The sequence below is a fragment of the Cavia porcellus genome, unplaced genomic scaffold (genome assembly GCF_034190915.1).
Source record: "Cavia porcellus strain 051 isolate PalLab524CR breed Dunkin Hartley unplaced genomic scaffold, mCavPor4.1 scaffold_3, whole genome shotgun sequence".
Classification (NCBI taxonomy): Eukaryota; Metazoa; Chordata; class Mammalia; order Rodentia; family Caviidae; genus Cavia; species Cavia porcellus.
The window spans coordinates 99,248,301-99,257,125 of NW_026947486.1; positions in this window are offsets into that span (position 1 = coordinate 99,248,301).

The window sequence follows — 8,825 nt, forward strand, 5'->3', positions numbered from 1 at the left end:
TTCATGAATATTTCACTCAAGATATTTCCATTTGCCTTGGACAAATTAATTTAATCTTCTAAACCTCCAAACTTCTCTCTTATGTGTATTCAGAGGATGAAAGCAAAATCCAGCTGTTAATGTTGAGACAATGTTAACTCTCAAACATATGCAGCATTCTTAGTCAAGGGTCTAGCATGTGGCAGGAACTCACTAAGTGCCATTCACTAGGAATGACAGTATACACCTCATGGCCTGTCCTGTTCTGTCTCTTTTTCCCACAGGAAAGTGACTTGAGGTGTTGAGACAGGGGGTTGGCAGAAGTGCATATGTGGTTAGCAGTGCAATGACACATACTCAGTGCAGAATGAGTGATGAATCATGGGCTGCCCTTGCAAAGCAGGGATCCAGCACACATCTCAATGTTGGAAGGCTTTGAAGGGAGACCTAAAGACAGGTGAATATTTGGGGTTACTGGGTACTAGTGCACGTGTTCCGCCTCCGTTTTTTATCCACACTTCCCATTTCAGAAACAGCAGAGTTCCCTCATTTATCTGGAAGTGTTGATGCATGTCTGCTCATCTGTAGTAGGCTTGCTTAGAGTATGTGCTACTGTCCTGGTGTCCAAAGAATGCTAGAAGAGTGCTTCCCACTCGTACATTGTTCTCTGTGTGAGGTCTGAGACGCTGAGATGTGCCGAACAACAGAGTTTTCAATTTTCATTAATTTCAAATTAGGACCACAGGACGTTCAAGGCAAAATCTCTTGATCGCACTGGTACAGAGGGTCTGTGGGATAAATTGAAATTCTTGATACATTTGTAGAGCTGAAGGCAGATTTTGATATGGATGGGGTTTTTCCCAGAATGTGTTCCTTTACCTTTTTGTATATTCTTCAGTCATAGAGGCAGTGAGTTCTCTATCTTGTTGCTGCTACTACTGCATTCTCATTCTTTTCTGTTCTATCTCCAATTTGCTTACCTGCCCACCCATCTTTTGGTGAATTTAGCACAACACAAAGCAAATTCTGAAACTTCAGGCTCCAGATAGACAGAAGATAGACAGATAGACAGGCTCCAGATAGACAGAAGAAACCATGATAATGGAGCGTGGCAGGTCCTGAATCAGCCTGCAATGGCCTCTCCATTCATGGTCATGCATGGATGACTGTAGAGCACTAAGCAATCAAGTGGGCACCATCCATTCCTGAGCCTGGACGGCCTGGAGTGAGTGCCCCACACACACTCCCGAGTCCAGCTAGTTGGGGACACACTTTTGGCCCCGGAAAGGGAACTTAGTGGCTTTGGGGTGCATTGGACCAGCGTGGCGCATCCTGAGCGGGCTTGCAATGGCCTTCCCCGCTCCCAGGCATGCTTGGCAGACTCTGGAATTCTAAGGAAGCAAGCGGGGACCATCAGTTCCAAAGGCTGAGTGGCCTGGGGTAAGTTCCCCCCCACCCACTTTCCCTGAAGTCCAGGTAGCTTAGGACCCTAGCTTGGCCCCGGACAGGGAACTTTGCAGCTTCCAGGGGCACTGGACCAGCACGGCAGGCCTTGAGCAGGCCTGTAATGGCCTTCCCACTCCCGGCCTTGTTGGCGGACTCTGGAGTCCTAAGCAAGCAAGTTGGCACCATCAGTTCCAGAGGCTGGGCTGGATCAGGCCTGCCCCACCCACAATGACACACTCTCAATCCGGAAAATTGGGTGGCCAGTGTCCCAGAAGCTGAGGGCATACAAGAAGATTTCCAACAGACCGGGAGAAGCCTTGGAATAACACTTGAAACACTTGAAACAGAGAAATATAGAAAAATCACAATCAAAAGACCAAATTACAATCTCAAATTTCCAGCCCATCCAAAGAAACCTTAGGAGCAATGTACATAAAAGAAAATATATTCCATACAACTGAAATATCAGACATAACAGCAACTGAAATAAAAAAAGCAACTCTGGGAATCTTTAAAGAAATTCAAATCAGAAATAATCTCCCAGGTAAAAGAAGACATGATAACAGAAATGAAGGAGATGCTGAACATATCTAAAGAAGACACAGTTAAAGAATTGGAGGAACTAAACAAAAAGATAGAATCCTTGGATGAGCAATATAAGAAATAAACAGAATACATTAAAACAGATGCAAATAGATATACAGAAAATCAAAAATTCCATTGAAAGCAGTAAAAAACCGCCTCAGTGAAAGTGAAGACAAAATTTCAGACCTCAAAGACAAGATTGCAGCTAGTGAACAGGAAAGGAAAGATCTCATAAAGACAACAAGGAATCAGGAAATAAAAATTCAACAACTGCAAGATGACACAAAGAAAAAAAAACATAAGATTGATGGGGATTAATGAAAAAGATGGGGACAACATAAAGCATGCCAAGAGAATATTTAGAGAATTAATAGATGAAAATTTCCCAAACATGATATTGTAAACTGACATCAGGATCAGTGAAGCATATAGAACTACAAATAGTCATAACCAAAATAAAAATACACCCAGACATATAATAATCACCATCCCAGAAATCCAACACAAGAATAGAATTTTAAAAGCTGTCAGAGATAAAAGAAAGATCATTTGTAATGTAAAACCTATCAGAATCACAGCAGACTTCTCAGCACAAACAATGAAGTCAAGAAGAGCATGGAGTGAAGTACTCCAGATCCTACAGGAAAATGATTTCCAACCTAGACTGATGTACCCTGAAGAACTGTCCTTCAAAATCGATGGAGAAATAAGATACTTCCATGACAAAGAACAGCTGAGAACTACATCATCACCAAGCCAACCCTGCAAAGAATACTGAAAGACAGTTTAGATACACTTAGGAAAAATTCACTAAGCAAAACAGACCAACAACAGAAAGATACAGAAGCAACAGCAGAAAAATTACATGTTAACAATAAACCAACATATAACAGTTATAACCATTAATATAAATGGTGTCACTGCACCAATTAAAAGAAACAGACAGGCAGAATGGATCAAGAAACAATATCCAACCATATGCTTTCTATAAGAATTGCATCACAGACTGAAAGTCAAAGGGTGGAAAACAATAATCCGTGCAACAGGAACCAAAAAAAAAAAAAAAAAAAAAATAAGCGGGAGTAGACATTCTGTTTGCAGACTATGTGAACTTTAAACCAATAATGATCAGAAGAGATTATGAAGGTCACTACACACTGGTTAGGGGAAAACTTCAAGAGAAAGAGATAAATATCTTAAATGTATATGCATCAAATTCAATACCACCCAGTGATATAAAACAAGTATTAACAGAAATGAAAAACCAAACTATCAGTAACACAATTATAACAGGAACCCTTAAAACACCATTGACACCAAGGGACAGATCAATCAGACAGAAAATCAGCAAAGAAATAACAGAACTGAATCACACCAGTGAACAAATGGACTTGATAGACATATACAGAGTGCTCCATCCAACAATGTCAGAATTCACATTCTTCTCAGCAGTACACGCTTCATTCTCTAACATAGATCATATGTTAGCTCACAGAACATGTTAAAATAAATGAAAAACAGTTGAAATTATCCCTTGCATGTTATCAGATCATAGCACTATGAAATTAGAAATTATTGATGAAACATACTGCAAAAATCCCACAAACACATGGGAACTGAATAACACACACTTGATCAATCAGTTGCTCACAGAGTAAATTAAAGAAGAAATTAAACAATACCTACAGGCAAACAAAAATACAAATACAACTTCTGGGAATCTGTGGGATGCAATGAAATCATCCTCTGAGGAAAATTTGTTGTACTGAGTTCCCACATCAGGAAAAATTAACAAATACAAATAAACTGATGTTACACCTCAAACATCTAGAGAAAGAAGATCACGTCAAGCCCCAAGACACAAGAAGAAAGGAAATTATAAAAATCAGAGGAGAAATCAATACAATAGAGACTAAGAAAACAATTCAAAACATCAATGAATCAAAGAGTTGGTTCTTTGAAAAAATAAATAAAATTGATAAGTCCCTAGTCAACGCTGTTTTAAAAAAGGGAAGAAAAAGCTCAAATTCTTGCAATAAGGAATTAAAAAGGCAAAATCACTACAGACTCTATAAAAATATAGGAGATCATCAACATCTATTTCAAAAATCTCTACTCTCAAAGGTTTGATAACACAGAAGAAATACACAGATTCTGAGAAACATATGAAGTATGAAAGCTAGGTCAAGAAGATGTAAAACTGCTGAAAAACCCAAATTCTATTAATGAAATTGAAAACGTAATTAAGTCCTTATCTACAAAGAAGAGCCCAGGCCCTGACGGATTCACTGCAGAATTCCACAAGAAATACAAAGAAGAATGACTGGTGACACTCCTCAAACTCTTCAATGAAATTGAAAGGGAAGCAGTTCTTTCTAAGTCATTGCTGGAAGCAAATATTACTCTAGTACCAAACCTGAGAAACACCCACCTAAAAAAGAGAAGTATAGACCAATCTCAATAATGAACACAGATGCAAAAATCAATAAAATTTTGCAAACGATGCAGTAAATCATCAAGAAAAATATACACCATGACAAAGTGGTATTCATCCCAGGCATGCAGGGATGGTTCAACATATGTAAATCAATAAATGTAATCCACCATATCAATAAAGCCAAAAGTAAGAATCACATGATCATTTCTATAGATGCGGAAAAAGCCTTCTATAATGTCCAACATTCATTTATGGTAAGAACTTTACAGAAAATTTGAATAGATGGTCTTCACCTCAATATAATAAAGGCCATCTATGAAAAACCAACAGTCAATATCATACTAAATGGCCAAAAATTGAAAGCCTTTACTTTAAAATCAGGCACAAGACAAGGATGTCTTTATCACCACTCCTATTTAATATAGTACTGGAAGTACTGGCCAGAGCAATTAGACAAGAGAGAGAAATAAAAGGGGTAAAGATAGGAAAAGAAGAAATCATCATTGTTTGCAGATGACATGATACTCTACATAGAAGACCCCCTAAACTACATTGAAACACTCTTAGATATAATAAATAAATTCAGTAATATAGCTGGATACAAAAGTTAATACTCAGAAATTAATAGCATTCCTATACACTAACAACAAAATCAGTGACAGAGAAACAAGAAAACCCCTTCACACTAGCAACCAAAAAATGAAATATTTAGGAATTGCTCTCTTGAAAGAAATGAAAGACCTATACAGGGAAAATTATCATACATTTAAAAAGGAAATTGAAGACAATCTCTGAAAATGGAAAGACATCCCTTGCTCATGGGTAAGAAGAATAAATATTGTAAAAATTGCTATTCTCTCAAAACTGTTATACAGATTCAATGCAATCCCAATAAAAATACCATCAACATACCTCATAGATCTAGAGAAATCACTCCTAAAATTCATCTGGAGCAAGAAGAGACCTAGAATAGCAAAGAAAATTCTAAGCTGCAAAGGCAAGGCTGGAGGCATCACAATCCCTGACTTGATTTTATACTACAAAGCAACTCTAGTAAAATAAACATGGTACTGGAACCAAAACAGAGCTGAAAATCAATGGAATAGATTAGAAGATACAGCCACAACTACAAACACACTCAGTCACCTTATCTTTTGTAAAGGGGCCAAACAGGTTCACTGGAAGAACGAAAGTGTCGTTAATAAATGGTGTTCTGAAAACTGGCTCTCCATATGCCAAAAACTATAACTAGACCCATGCCAACCACCACATACTAAATTAAAATCTAAATGGATCAAAGATCTGAATACTAAAACAGAAACACTAAATCTCTTGGAAGACAAATAGGTAAAAACATTTAAGACATAGGTGTAGGTAGAGAATTCATGAACAGGACTCAAACTGCATGGGAAATACTTCCCAGAATCAATAACTGGGATAACTTCTTAGTACAAAGTTTCTGCATGTCAAAAGAAATCTCTAGCACAGTGAAAAGAAAACCCAAAAATAGGGGAAAAAAATCTTGCAGAACTCTGCCTCAGACAAAGGATTTCTGTCTAAAACATAAAGAAATTAAAAATTCAGACCTCCAAATTCAAAGATGCAATCCAAAAATAGGCATCTGAGATGAATACACACTTCTCAGTTGAAGAAATACAAATGGCAAATAAATACATGAAAAATGTTCATATCATTACTCATTAGAGAAATGCAAATTAAAACCACACTGAGATTTCATCTCACTCCTGAAAGAATGGCAAGGATCAAGAAATCTATAAACAACAAATGCTGGTAAGGCTGTGGGGATAAAAGAACTGCACTGTTGATGGGAGTGTAGACTGGCACAACCATTGTGGAGGTCACTCTGGAGATTTCTCTAAAAGCTGGGATTGGAAGTCCCCTTTGTTCCAGCTATTCCACTTCTAGGCATATTCCCAGAAGAACTGAAAACATCATACCACAGTGATATATGTGCACCCATGTTTATAGTAGCACAATTTGTAATTTTCAGATCTTGGAAACAACCTAAGTGTCCATCAGCTGAGGAATGGATAAAAAGGCTGTGGTATTTTTATACAATGGAGTATTACTCAGCTATGAAGAAGGATCACATTGAAATATTTATAAATAAATGGATGCAGCTTCAGCTTGAGACCATACTCATAAGTAAAATAAATCAAACTCACATTTATGAATACTGAATAGATTCCCTATTGTAAGAAATGATTCAAATACATAAAAGTATGTTGTAATCATGGTTCCCCATTATATGGCTTTGAAGGCTTATAAAGTTTTCAATCATTAATTGGAATAATTTTATTCCAGGATGTTTGATATTATTGTCTGTGATGATATGAACCGCTGTTCTGAAGAAAACAAGACCTTGTCATAGCTAGTGCTGACTTAATATCATCTTGTTTTGAAGTCCCATCAAACTGTTGTTTTTCTGTTTCCGTTGCTTTTATCATGTTGTGTCTTATTGGAATTGATTATATGTGATAGTGTAAACAAAATTTTTATAGGCAAAGAGATGATGTAGAAACCATTGTTTGTTTTCTGTTAGCTGGTTCTGCATACCCTGTAACACTTTCATCCTCTTGAATGATTTCACACTGTGTTGATATGTTTCATGCTATAGTATATGAAGTTATACTCAAATATTTCAAGAGAAGAGACACTATGGTAGCTAATATTAAGTCGGGTTATTTTGTGGTGAAGCACTATGTTGCTTCAATTGTTCTGTTCTGACCTGTATTGTTAAGTTATGTCCTCTTTTATCTCAATCTCCTCCTTTTTAAAAATTTATTTGGTTTTTATTACTTTATTTAAATAAGGGATTTTTTTAATTAGCAGGATATTACAGTAACTTTGTTGGTTTCCTATTAACTTCATTTGAAGCCCTGTATTGCTCTCACCATCTTGTTTTGACTGATTTTACACTATTCTGTTCTTTTTGACAGTATCATGTTTGAGCGTATAGTCAACTACTTTGAAGGCAGTAAGATTCACCATGATGCCTCTTCTGGTTTGACTATTATCTTCTTTTGAAGTCCTCTAATGTCTCCAACATTTAGATTTTATTGGTTTTGTTCTGTACTGTTTTGTTGAGTTTTACTATACCTGACGATATAGGCAATTCTTTTTAACATAGCAAGAGGCATTATGGTAACCATTGTTGATTACCTTGTATTCTGTTTTTACATCATGTACTACGTCCATCTTTTGTTTTGAATCACTCGGCTTTGTTTTGTCACATTTGGTTTTATTCTCTTCAAAAAAAAAAGCAGTAAGAATTGTGGGAGTAATAAAACCCAAAATGTGTAAATTTTTTTGTAAAAAAGAGAGGAAAAGAAAGTGCTCTAAAGGACACAACTGCAAGTGTGTTTAGGTGTGTAAGATAGATGACCATATTACTAAGGTTTTGTTAGATCATTGAACACAACTGTTTGCCGTCTTACTGTTTGAATGTCCACTTTGTTTGCTTTAATTCTGCAACTTGAGCAACTATTTCTAAGATGACAATATGTAATCTATTAACTAGTGATTTCTTACTGTTTATTTTTTTTGAAATTGTTACGATTTGTACCCTGTTACTGTTTTTTTTTTAAATAAAATTTTGAAAATGAACTGAGACCATGATATTGGATTCAAATCGGAATGGAACTTACTATATTGCATCGAAATGACGATGGCACTTACTGTAAGGCCTCTTGTTTGGGCTCTAGGCATTTCAGTAGGTGGAAAAAGATAGGCTTTAGAAAGGCTTCAAAGCATTCTGGAAAATTTTCTTTATGAGAAAAAATGTATGTTTAATTCAACAATTTCTGGACTTGCATCTCTGGACCGTTTTCTCATTCTTGTAATCATGGAGATAGACACCTGTGAGAACATAGACAGCTCAAAGAGCAGAGAAACACATTTGTTCTTCATAGACTACTTAAACAGGGTTAAAATCTAGAATACAAAGAACTTAAAAACCTAGAACTCCAAAGTGCATGACCTAATCAAAAAACATCCCACTTAAATGAAAATACACTTCTCAAAAGTAGATCCAGTGAACAGTAAGTACATGAAAATATGTTCAAGTTCTCTGGCTGACTGAGAAATATAAAGTAAACCTACAATGAGACTTTTTACTCTACAAAGAATGACCATGATCAAGAAATGAAACACAAATAAATTCTATCCATGCTCTGTGGAAAAAGAGCACTGCTTAAGTTTTTGTGGGAATTTAAACTACTATAACCACTAAGTAAATCAGCATGGACATTTGGCAAAATAGTAAAATGAGAAATTCCAAATGGGCCAGCTATTCCCTTTGTAGGCAGCTCCTTCAAACTTAAAACATCATAACGTAGCATACTAAACATACATGTAT